This window comes from Canis aureus, chromosome 13, assembly GCF_053574225.1.
Source record: "Canis aureus isolate CA01 chromosome 13, VMU_Caureus_v.1.0, whole genome shotgun sequence".
Classification (NCBI taxonomy): domain Eukaryota; kingdom Metazoa; phylum Chordata; class Mammalia; order Carnivora; family Canidae; genus Canis; species Canis aureus.
The window spans coordinates 61,768,826-61,781,393 of NC_135623.1; the positions used below are offsets into that span (position 1 = coordinate 61,768,826).

General features: G+C 36.3%; 1 pseudogene; it reads right to left on the minus strand.

Annotated features, from left to right (window-relative positions):
- Positions 1–6,481, minus strand: part of LOC144281731 (cell cycle progression protein 1-like) — a 28,733-nt pseudogene extending 22,252 nt beyond the window's left edge.
- Between the last annotated feature and the right edge of the window lie 6,087 nt (positions 6,482–12,568).

The window sequence follows — 12,568 nt, forward strand, 5'->3', positions numbered from 1 at the left end:
ATAACAACATAGATTTCATATCCATCTGGGGCAAAAATTTGAAAATGAACCCTTAAAATTCTAGCAATAATCATTGCTTGGCAACAGGATACAGATTTAAAGTGAGTTTGCTTTTGTTTCTGTCTTCATGTAAACCACCTTGGGACCACACTGAGGATCAGGAAGCTTGTCAACCAAAAGACCAATAAGTCCCTCTCCAGTGGGATAAATATAGAACGAGACTGACAAACCTCATCTGCAAGAAAATTAGTGCAGCCATAGGTAGCAGTAGGAAATAAAGTATTAATTGCCAAATATGCAGAAAACTAATAGAAACTGAAGTGGGAGTAGTTTTATGGATTCAAAATAAGTTCACTGACATGATAAGAGTGCCTATCAGATGAAGAGGGAATTATTCCAGGTTATTTTTTTTTACCTTTTAATCAAAATAAATATCTCTTAGAAAATATGACTGATTAATTACAAAAAGTAGATAGATCTTGTTGGCATTAATGAAAGGGAAATTCCCTCTTATTTGAAAAAAAAAAATGTATGCAGAGCCTCTTAGAATAATACTGGCAAGCATGAATATCTCATAAAGCTTAAGAAAATAACAAAAAAATATATTACATCAAGTAGATAGAGGGAACGGGTTTAACGTAATTGTAAGTGATCTTTTTGTTTGTTTGGACTTTAAACTTCCTTAGCAATCCCGTTAGTAGTAGTATATCATCCACCTTGGTAGAGAGAGAAGGAATGTTCTGGTTAATTTGCCTCCAGGAAAGACTTTCTTTTAAACAACTTTATTTTTCAAACACAAAGGCACTTGAAAAATAGAAAAATAGTTTAATTGTGTAGGAATGAATGGCCTCCTTTGCGGTATTATCAGCACTTTATCTTCCTCTAAATTGCATTTGAGATTTTTAAAGGGGGAAGAGGTAGCTGAAAGTTAGGTATATTTATTTTTAGTAGATTCTTCTTTGTTGTTCTATGATACAAATATGTTCAAAATTCAGCTAATGGAAACTAGAGTTTCCGACTTACTGTGGCTCTACTTATAATTTTTTGACTTTACGAGGGTGCAAAAAGCAAGATGCCTTCAGTAGAAACTGTGCTTCGAATTTTGAATTTTGATATTTTCCAGGCTTGTGATATGCAGTACAATACTGTCTTATGATGCTGGGCAATGGCAGCTCCCAGTCAATCATGTGATCATACACTTACAACCATTCTGCACCCACACAACCATTGTTTCTCACCTTCGGTACAGTATTTAATCAATTACATAAGATATTCAACACTTTAACCCTATTTAGTAGGGTTTGTGATAGATGACTTTGCCCAACTAAAACTTAACTGGGGCTAATGTAAGTGTTCTGAGCGTATTTAAGGTAGGTTAGGCTAAGCCATGATGTTTGGCAGATTAGGCATATTAAATGTACTTTTGACTTATGATATTTCAATTTATAATGGGTTTATCAAGACTTTAGTCCACTGTAAACCAAGGAACATGGTTAAATAGTATCTCTAATATACCAATATAAAATCCATGTGTATAGCAAAGATTTTTCATAAAAATAAACAAGTGCCCTACAATGATATCTAATTTTTTTGTTCTAACATTATCTATGCTTCTGAAAAATCCAAAAATTTTGGCTCTAACCTATTTGCAAGTTGGCAATATTATTGCCTGCAAAGTGGAAGTTTAACAGCAACAAAAAAGAAACTGCATTTTTTCTATGAAAATTACTTTATCAATATACTAATTGGTTATTTTTACAAGAATCTTGCCCATGGCAAATATTTATTGTTCTTCAAATTTTACTATAACAAATGTTTATTGTTTGTTATAGTAAAGCCATGCAGGAGCCATGCAGGAGCTCACAGTTTAGTTATAGAGTCATAAGACAAGATGTAAACTATGAACACTAGAGCAACATGGAAAAAATGATGAAGTCAAAATATGGGAACAGAGGAAAGAGTTCTGGCATGCTAGATGATGCAGGCAGTACCAATGCTATTTTTTGTCCCCCCCCCCCCCCCGGAAAAGAGTTTGCTGAGGAGATGGGAGAGAGAAGGGTGGAGAAGAGGGATAATCCAAGCAGAACAGCATGTGATAAACAAGATAATCAAGAAAGAGACTGACACAAGGCACATATTGGTGACTAATGACTCAAGCAGGGTTGAGTAACAGGATGGGTACCAGTATGGTGGTGAATGTGTCTGCCATGGTGGAGAGGAATAAAAGGGGTGCATGTGTTATATTTAAGACACTGAGGCTTTTTTTTTTCAGTTTTTCAGTTTTTATTGTTTTGCTTCCATCTAAATTGATGTTATAGGATCTAAAAATGCATATGGAAGAAGAATGATTAAAACATTGTAAACCTAAATTATACGTCATTATGCGTGTCTTGAGACTGGTAAACGTTTAATGTTAATGAAAATTGAGGGTCGCGTGGTCCATTAACACAAAGCTTCTGAGATCTTTAAAATAAATAATTATTTCCCCAAACTGTTGCTAAAGGTATCTTGTATCTGGGTTACATCATGATGGTTTAAAAAAAAGTTTCTCTAGTAATCTCAAAAATTGTGTGTTCATATTTGCTCCAAGACCACCCTCTCGGAGTCTCAGCCCTGTTTGCTCTTGCAGCAGGATTTCAGGGATGTCTGCGGAGCTCCTGCCCCTCCTCCTGCCTCCCTCCCTCTTCCTCCCCTCAACCAAAGACACTGAGTTTTATCTAGAAACACATAGGATGGATCACTGATCAGAGGAGAATGGTGTAGTGGAATCTTTAAGAAGGGGAGTTCTAAGAAGTGGTAGGGTGGTTAACAGACTCAAATCTTACAGAGATTGAGGTCAAGTAAAAATTAGGACCAAGAAAAGTTTCTTTTTGTTGTTTTGTTTTGTTTTGCTTTGTGTTTTTCATGTGCAATTAGATAACTGGTAGTCTTACTTTTTTTTTTTTTTTTTTTTAAGTACGGAGTGAACTACAAGGTGGTGGTAGAGATGTCAGAGAAACAAAAGGGAAGTAATGAATCATAAAACTCTCAGCCACATCCCTAACACATGCATGTGTGTGTGCATGCACACATGCATGATGAGCTTATAAGAAACTTTCTTGAGGAGCCAGAAGGTGGAGATATTCCTCTTGTGTATGGGGCAAAGATGGGGTGCTGGAAGCAGAAAAAAGGGCAAGCACTGTGGAATAGGAATAGATAGGGAAGGATTTGTAGCATTCCACATTGTTCCACTCAGATCACTGTCTGTGTGAACCAGTGGGCTTAGACTGAACCATATCTGAGCTTTCCTCTGGTTCTTCTCCTTCCCCTGTGGATTAGATCATTTCAAAGAGGCAAAAACAGAAGGAAGGGTGAAATCATCTAGTTTGCATATCTCTGTGTGTATACTGGTTATGGAGCAAGAAAGAAGACAAATAGGAAATACATGGCAAAATTGTTAACAACAGAAGCTCTATGCTCAGAGGGGTACCCTATCTCTACACCTCTAACACCAGGGCTCACACTTTTAAAGTTTACCACTTCCATAGTGCAACTATGGAAGTTGTTAGCCTCAAGGGTATTAGGTTTCCTTGCACCTCTTCACAGGCTTTCCTAGACCATCCAAATAATCTAAATTACATGGCTCCCTCAGTCTTTTTTGAACCACTTTGCATTATTTTCCTTCTTAGTTTCTTGACTAACTGAAAATAACCCATTAATCAATTTTCTTGTCTGTTGACTATGTGTTGTCTCTCCCACACTTCATTGCCATTTAACAGCTGGACCTTCTATGTATTGTTTAATAGTTCAACCCAAGCACAAGAAGAACTCATCAGTTATTTCACATGAATGTATAAATTATTGGAACTCAGAGTTTTTGGAAAATGTTGGGGAATGACCAGAATGGCAACAGATGACAACAAAGGGAGGAAAGACTGGAAGGTGATGTAGCTGGTTATCTTTAACCAAAAGGGCAGATAATCTTATGAGGCCTACAAAATCAATGTTTTAGACCTGACTATCTTCATTCCATTAAAATTATCCATAGCAGATTCCAGCCCCTAGATGCATGAGAAGTAGCCATAAGACAAATAGGTAGAAGACATTTTTTGAAGGGGTAAAGAGTATAGGGATGTTTATTAGAAATGTAAGCTAATGAGAAGTATTGACAAGGAGTGAGGAGTTAGTGCTGGGAGGATGAGGGTAAGAAAGCTTAAAAATATAATTGGGGGCCCTGTAGAGGTATGGAGAAGCTTGCAATTTGGGTATAGCTTAAGGATGACAAGAATCATTCAATCAATATAAAAACTTTTCTTGAGTACCTAGAAACAAAAGATTCAGTTATAAGCAAAAGTTAATATATTTTCAACTTTCATGGGCTTAACAATCCAATGGGATGAGGAAATTACTCCAGTGTCATATTAATCAATGTGTAGGTACAAGCTGAGATTAACTGCCACACAAAATGAAGAGTAAAAAAACACAAAAGCACAAAAAAATATGAATCTACGAAAGCACAGTGAAGAAGATATTTTGACGTCAGAGCTAAAGGGCAAGTAGGAGTTACCTATGGGGGTGCGAGGGGGGAAAAGGCAATAGAGAAACAACGTGGAAATGCTGCACATGTGACTGAAGTCTGAGTTAGGGAGAGTACAGAGGAAGAAAAGTATAGAGAGTGCAGAACACAGCTTTGAGAAATTTCATGACCTGAGTACGAGAAGAGCATTCACCATCAAAGGAGACAAAACAGCCAGTTAGACAGAAGAAAATCAGGGGATATAGCTTTGGGAAAAGGGAAGAGAGTTTCAATAAGGAATGAGCTACCAACAAGGTCCCACACCACTGAGAGGTCAAATAAAATGAGTTCTGGAAAAATTTCCAGTGCATTTAACCACTTAGAAGGGACTAGTGCTATTAAAAGTCATAATGAAGTGGACTGAGGAGGAAGTGGGAAATAGAAAAAACAAAAACTACACACCAAATTGGGGTATTGGGGATATTAGGAGAGAACTAAGAAGTAGCTGAAATGAAAGGATTTTTGAAGATATGAGAAAATCATGTTTAAATATCTCAGAAAAAATCCAAATAAGAGGTAGAAAAGGAAAACTTAGGGAGAGGAGAGGTCATTAGTGAGAGGTAGGAAGGGATATTATGAAGCACAGGTTAGTGGCGGTGGTAGGGGGTGCTACATGTGGAAGGGATGCTTTACCACATACACACATAGAAGTTGTTAGGGTTCATGTTAAGGTTTTCTAACAGGGAGTACAGGAAAATTTATGTTGAATAAAAGCCCAAGTCAACTGCTAGGAATGAATGAAGGGGTGGTGTATGCAGCTATAGGAACCTGACCGTAGTCTAGTGTGCTCTAGGCTGCTCCTTCTGAAACATGGGAAAGACCCTGCTTAATACCATTTGCTGCTGTGCTAAGCAGTATCAGGGAGGGTCTTTCCTATGTGTCAAAAAGCAAGCAGGCTATGGGAGGACTAAACTCAACATTTAGCCTGAATTTCACATACACATACTTATAAGAAACAATATCCTGAGAAAAAATAACTCCTTATAAGTATGGCCTCTATAATCCAGATTAAGAAAAAATTCCAATCCCTTAGGTCTATATTTATCCTAAAATACTTCCTGCAACACAAAATCTCAACCTTAAGCAGCTATATAATAAAATAAGTCTAACAATATTTTCCAGACACCTGTAGGCAATCTATTATGTTGTACAAAATACATTAATTTAGAAGAGAATTTTATAATAGTTGAGTTTTCAAAATTTGAAGTGATTCAGGCATTTGAGATAATTCTATTTCCATTTGTTTTACTTAACGCATTGGTCATTTTTTCATTGCATTAATACAATGCCAGCCCCATTTGTAGCTACGTGCATTTGATGATAAGGCACAACTGGGCATATTTTAAAAATAGGCAGTAAATATCTCTCTAACAAAATATTATTGACTCTTATCCCTGGTTCAGATATGTTATCTCCGGAATAAAACAAAGACTCTCTCTCTCTCTTTTTAGAAATGTAATAAAATGTTTTAAAAGACTTTAAAAACAATGTGGAGATAGAAAAATTCAAGGACAGATTTCACAGATTTGGGAAAAAAGTAAATGTTAATGGATGACCGACAGAAGGAAAATATCAAAACTTGTGTTTGCTTCAGTTCTTTTAAGCGAATGTTAAACATTTTTCAAATCAGAAAGGTGAAGTAAACAACATATGGAGGGATGTGAGGCCCGGGAAAGACAATGGGATAGTAAGTGAACACCTGGCTAGCCCAAATGAATTAAAATCTAATCCCAGATGGAAAACACCTGAAGGTAGAAAGGGACAATATTTTTGTTATTATTTTTATCCTCACAGCTACTCTCTAAGAAAGATAAAGTAGGAACAGTTTCCCCTTTTCCATTTCTTACTTGTCAGTCTCCACCTGTCCCTGATTGCACGTTCCCAGAACCACAGGCTCTCAGCGCTGGCAAGGGTCTTGCAGATCATTTTTACAAATTCTCCTGTTTTACAGACAATGCAGCTGGCATCCTGAGAGATCAGAGAGTTGCTCAAGGACACTAGTTGATGTGAGTCACAGTCATCAAAGAACTCAGATGTCCTGATATTCAATGAATAACACTTTTTCCTGACCGAACTCAATTCAAAAGTTGGACACTTAACCAGCTGAGTCACCCAGGTGCCCCAAATGAAGAACCCTTTTAACTGCAACTGGTTATTTATTTATAAAAACTGTTCTGATCATTATAAAACCAAAGTAATCCATTCTTATTCTTCAACTTCTGTAACAATTTGATAAAACATAAATGAAAACATTTTCCCATGAAACTGAAGCCTAGAAAATATTGCCCATATTTAATATTGATCACAAGTAAACTTTTAGGTTAGTAAAAATGTAACATAAAAACGGCAATCAATAAATTTTGATGTGATTAAGTAAACGCTTTTTTAAGAAATCACTATTGTCATTTTGCTTACATAAAGTCAACTAAACTTCACATCCAAATTATTGTTAAAGATATTAAGTGTTGTATTAATTTTCTATCATTGCTACATAAATAACACAAATTGAGTGGCTTTAAACTGCACATTTATTTTTTCACAGCTCTGTACACCATAGTCTGTATTGGCTCAATTGTTTCTTCTGCTTTGGGTTGGATTCCAAGGCCAGAATCAAAGTGTCACCTTGTTTGGTTCTTATCAAGAGGCTTTATAGAAGAATCTGTTCTGTAGCTCATTCAGGTTGTTAGGAAAATCTGATTCCTTTTGGTTGCAGGACTGAGGCCCCCATTTCCCCACTAGCTATCCATTAGGGACTCCCCCCTTTGTTCCCAGAAGCCTCTCCCCTATTCTTGCAAGTGAGCCCTGACATCTCAGAACCTGAAATAGCATGCCAAATTCTTTTTATGCTCAGAATCTCCCTGATACCCTCTTTTGATGTATCTCTCTTCTACCTTCTTCCAGCTAAAGATTTTTCTCTGCTTCTACAGGCTCATGAAATTAGATGATCCAGGATAATTTCCTTACTTTAATATATACAACCTCATTTATATCTTCAAAGATCCTTTTGCTATGTAAGTTAACATATTCACAGGCAACAGAGATTAGTGCACCATCTTTGGAGGACCACTATTTGGCTTACCACATTTGCCTAATTCTAGGACAAAAAGTACTGGTGCTTCCAAAACTCCATTGTTATGTAAAATCATGTATATATTGGAATCTAAAGCCTAGTTCCCAGTCTTTCCTTATTCATGCTCTGCCTTTTCAGTTCTTGCTTGTGGACTTTGCCAATTCTAGACATTAGTCACAAGAAACTTTGGAAACGTTGTGACTCTTCTAGAACATAAGTTTCACTAAAATAGGGAACAATCACACTGTGATTAGGTGAGACTGAACCATATTGTGCAACTGACACCAGTAAAAATTGGCTACTGACACCTGGTCAACATAAAGGGAAGTCTAGTAAAGTGTCATAGAGCTTGGACTTTTTATGTGCTGTTGCAGTGAAAAAAGAATGAAGATGTTTAAGATACCTGCAAATGACTGAAAATTAGGCATGAAAATAATAAAAACAATCTGGATTCAAGCATATCTCAATAGTCTCAGCTGCAGGACAGAAATCAAATTAAATTCATGAGGAATGAAACATAAGGTCACTCTAATAACACAAGATGTGAGAATAGAATGTGATAGCAAAACTTGTGAAAATTTTCAGAGAATTTTAGTTTACTTCATATCTTAACCTTAAAAACCTTCCAAAAAGGTTTCCCATGAAAATGTGCAAAGGTTCTCAACATATTTCTCTTTAAATGAAACCAAAAGAGAGAAAGAACATGTTACTTTATATTTCTAGAGAGGTGGGGATAATGGACTCAAAGCATTTGCTTTTCTAAGAGGTTTATTACGTATCTTATAATAATTAGAGAGAATTGAGTGGAGAGCTGTTCTTCACACCCTCTCTAATTACCACTCCTTGAAGCAAATTAGAATGAATCCAACTGTTTCTTACCTTGTCAAAGGCAATATTGAGGACAGGAATAATTAATTTTCAAACAGAACGGATTTCTACAGCTTTCAGGTGGGTTGAATGCAAATTATATCTAAAAATATGTCCTATAACTTTTCTATCAAAAATGCTATTTTCTTGACATTTTAGACAAGACCAAATACATATATGCAATTTTATATGTTTTTCTGTGCTTCTGTATACTAGAAATGTGAATGATAAATGAGTATGCAAACACATACACAAAACTGTGCCTACTTTTAGTTAACATTTTTCATGGCAAGTATGACCTACTTAAAAAATATATGCTCACTGTAGAAAAATCCATATTTATAAAAATGTATTAAATGGTGATTATTTAGATTATAAGATTTTTTGCTTTACAAAATGATGCTCAAGAAAATATTCCTACATAATAAGCTTCTCCAATGAATGTAAAATATTATTTGGCTTATTTAAATTTAATTTATTCCATTTTAAGGCAAGAATCTACTTTTTAAAATGATGTACATTTCTTGGGGCTTACTGTTCAAGTATAGATATAACAAAATAATGGAAAATCTGTGACTAATTGCTGTTAGGAATGTGTACTCATATTTAGCTCCAGAAGCACTTGAGAAATCATTCAAAATGTAGACTTTTTTTTCCTAAAGATGTGGTTCAGAATATTGACAAGTTATACCTTCATTTATACGCGGTCAAGTATCTTGCCTAATTTCCCTCAATGGCTATTCTAAAGTTTTGCAGCTTCTTAAATCCTGACACTGCCTCCTCAACTTCTATTTCTCCTCATTCACATGCATTCTTCTTCTTACCATGAGTTTTAAAAAAGAAATTTTCCTCTTCTCAAATATGCATTCCCTTCCCTCATACTCCTCAATTCTAAACATTGTTCAGAAATGAAAGAACAGGGAAGAGTCAGGGAAATCCACATCTAATTCCTATCTATATATTCTATGTATTTGCTTGAACAAGAGCAATTTATTTAAGGATTTTGAACATCTGTTTTCTTATTAGCTAGAGGGAATATTAACACTTACCTTGTAAGGTTTCTGTGAGGATAAATAGTTAACATCTACAGTCGCTGATAGATGATAGTCACTAAATGACAATCAGCCCTCAGCTAACCTCCTCTCTCCAATCACCTCCTAAATCTTTTTTGAATAAATCATTCATTCTCCTACAGTGAATCTCTCTCTCATGAGGCTCTAAATCTCCTTAATATGTAAATATGTCCCCTTCCAACCTTAAACAACAATAGGCAGCCATCCCTTGATCTGGCTTATCATTTTGTCTGCTGTCCATTTTGCCTCCCTGCGTTCATAACCAAGTCTACACATCGGACAACATTAATCCATCTCCTGACAGCTATCAGGATTCCACAGGGTTCTGTCTTCAGTCGTATCGTCACTCAGTACACATGCATGAGCTACAATACCATCTCTAAAAGTGGTTTCCACACTGATATTATTTTACTAGAAATACCTATTGATTATATAAAAATATAAATTCTCAGGTCCTGGTCCAGATCCACTGAACTACAATATCTGATGACAAACTCCTGGAATCCATGTTTTAAAGAGTTTATTTATTTATTCATGAGAGACAGAGAGAGAGACACAGAGACACAGGCAGAGGGAGAAGCAGGCTCTCTGCAGGGAGCCTGATACGGGACTCGATCCCAGGACCCTGGGATAACACCCTGAACCAAAGGCAGATGCTCAATCACTGAGCCACCCAGTTGTCCCTATGTTTTAAAAGATGCTCAGATGATTCTGGCAATGGCACAGGTTTAGGAACAATGGACAGGTATATCAGTGATTCCCCAAATCTCCTTTTCAGTACTTCTCCCTCCTGAACTCGAAATCTATATATTCAATTGCCCTTTATTTTTTAAGATTCTATTTTTTTAAGAATTTATTTATTTATTTATTTATTTATTTATTTATTTATTTATTCATTTATTTATTTGACAGAGAGAGGGAGAGAGAGCACAAGTAGTGGGAGCAGTGGCAGGCAGAGGGAGAGGCAGGCTCTCCGCTGAGCAGGGAGCCTGATGTGGGGCTCCATCCCAAGATCCTGGGATTGTGACAGGAGCTGAAGGCAGGTGCTTAGCCAACTGAGCCAGGCAGGCACCCCTCAATTGCCCTTTAGGTTGATATTTATAGTTCATGGAGTTGATAATAAAGCATCCCTCAAGAATTGAAGACAAGGACATAAGATGGCCCTTGGAGGACTACAATAATTGCATCAATTTATATTGGGACCAGATCTGTTATTTCCTGGAAAAGGAAAGTAGATATTTGAATGACCACCACTACCTAATTTAATGATATTTTAAAAAAAGATGAAGAATGGAAGCTGGAAAATATATAGAAGCACAGTTCGGAGAAGTACAATTGTCATGTTGGTCATGATCAGTGAAAAGAGAATCAGAATTTTGACACATGAGTATACTTAGTTAATGGAATTATGTTTTCTCTTATAAGATGAAATGTCTTAATGTACATCACTACGATCTGTATGAAATGACACTGAAGACCCTGTATCTTATCTGTTCTAACTCTGTATTTATAGGAAAATGAACCCACAAATTGGGCAATATGTATACGTTCACAGTTATTACCTGCTAGGAGGAGGAAAGAATAAATAAATAAATAAATAGATGTATATAATAATTTTAAGTGCTGTGGCATAAGTAAAGCAACACATTGTCATGTCCCAGTGACTAAAGCAGACTAGTCACTCTGTCAAAAAGGCAGAATTGAGCTGATAACGTTCATGATACTAAGGAGTTACTGATCAAGACAATAATGAGAGGCAAAGCATTCCAAGTAATGGAATCAGCAAGTGTAAAGAAAGGCCTTAATGGAACAATGAACTTGGTAGGTGGAAAAACAGAGAAATCTAAAAAAGCTAAGCAAGGTTATAGATAATGAGGGAGAGTGGTAGACAAAATATGTAGAGATTGGAATTCATTCTCAGTATGTAATGGGAAACAGAAGGAAGGTTTAGTTCATGTAAATGTTAATGATTAGATTTGTTTTGACATAACACTTGCCTGCTTGCTGAAGAACAGAATGTATAAAGGTGGGAGAAGGTGCTAGAAGTCCAGGTAGGAGGATATGATAATTCAGTTTAAGAACTGAGGTTTGCTTGGAATTGGGAAGCATCAGTGAAGATACAGAAAAGTGGACAGATGCCAGGTCTGTTTTTAACAGAGCTAAAATGTCTTCCTACTGGCTTGGATACAGTGGGGTAAGGGATGTAAGGAATTGAGGATGGGTTCTAGGTTTTGAGTTTGAGCATCTGAGTGAAATGATGTTGCCTGGAGAAATATATTGAGGTGGTGGTCATCATGAATTTCATTTTGCCCAAGTTAAATATGAAATGCGAATGAGACATCTAGTTAGAATATCAAGTTGACAACAAACATAAGAGCTTGGAGGTCAGTGGAGTTATCGAGGAAGAAGTACATATTGAAGAGCTATCAGCTTATAAGGTTGAGTGATAGGGATGATCACAAATTGAAAAGCATGGGGAGAAGAGTAGCACTGAGTCCTGGAGCACTCTATCAATTTTCAGAACCAGTCAGAAAGACAGAGGTGTAATTGTTAATTAATATTGTAAGAGGTCAACCCTGTTTTGAAGTTCAGATCCATTTTTCAACCCCAGTCTAAGTAAAGTAAACACACCTTCCTCTGAGCCAAACCTGGGTCATCCTTAATAATGTTCTCTCCCCTGACAATTTACATTTAATATAACCCTTACTCTTTCTAGTTTTACCTCCCAAATATCAAGTGAATATATTCAGTTCCACTCTCCTGTCCTCTCCCCGACCTGTTTTACTGCTTCTGTTTTAGTTCCTGCCCTCATAATGTAGCATGTGGATTAATTTTAGTGGTGTCTGAATCCAGTGTTTGGACTTCATTCCTTCCCTCCTCTACTGTCATAATGGTGTTTTGAAATGTAAATTGGTCTTTACCATAAAGACTTTAATGAGTCTATTGCCTTTAGAACTTAAAATTTCAAACTCTCTTGCAGTTTTACAAACCTCTATACCTTGA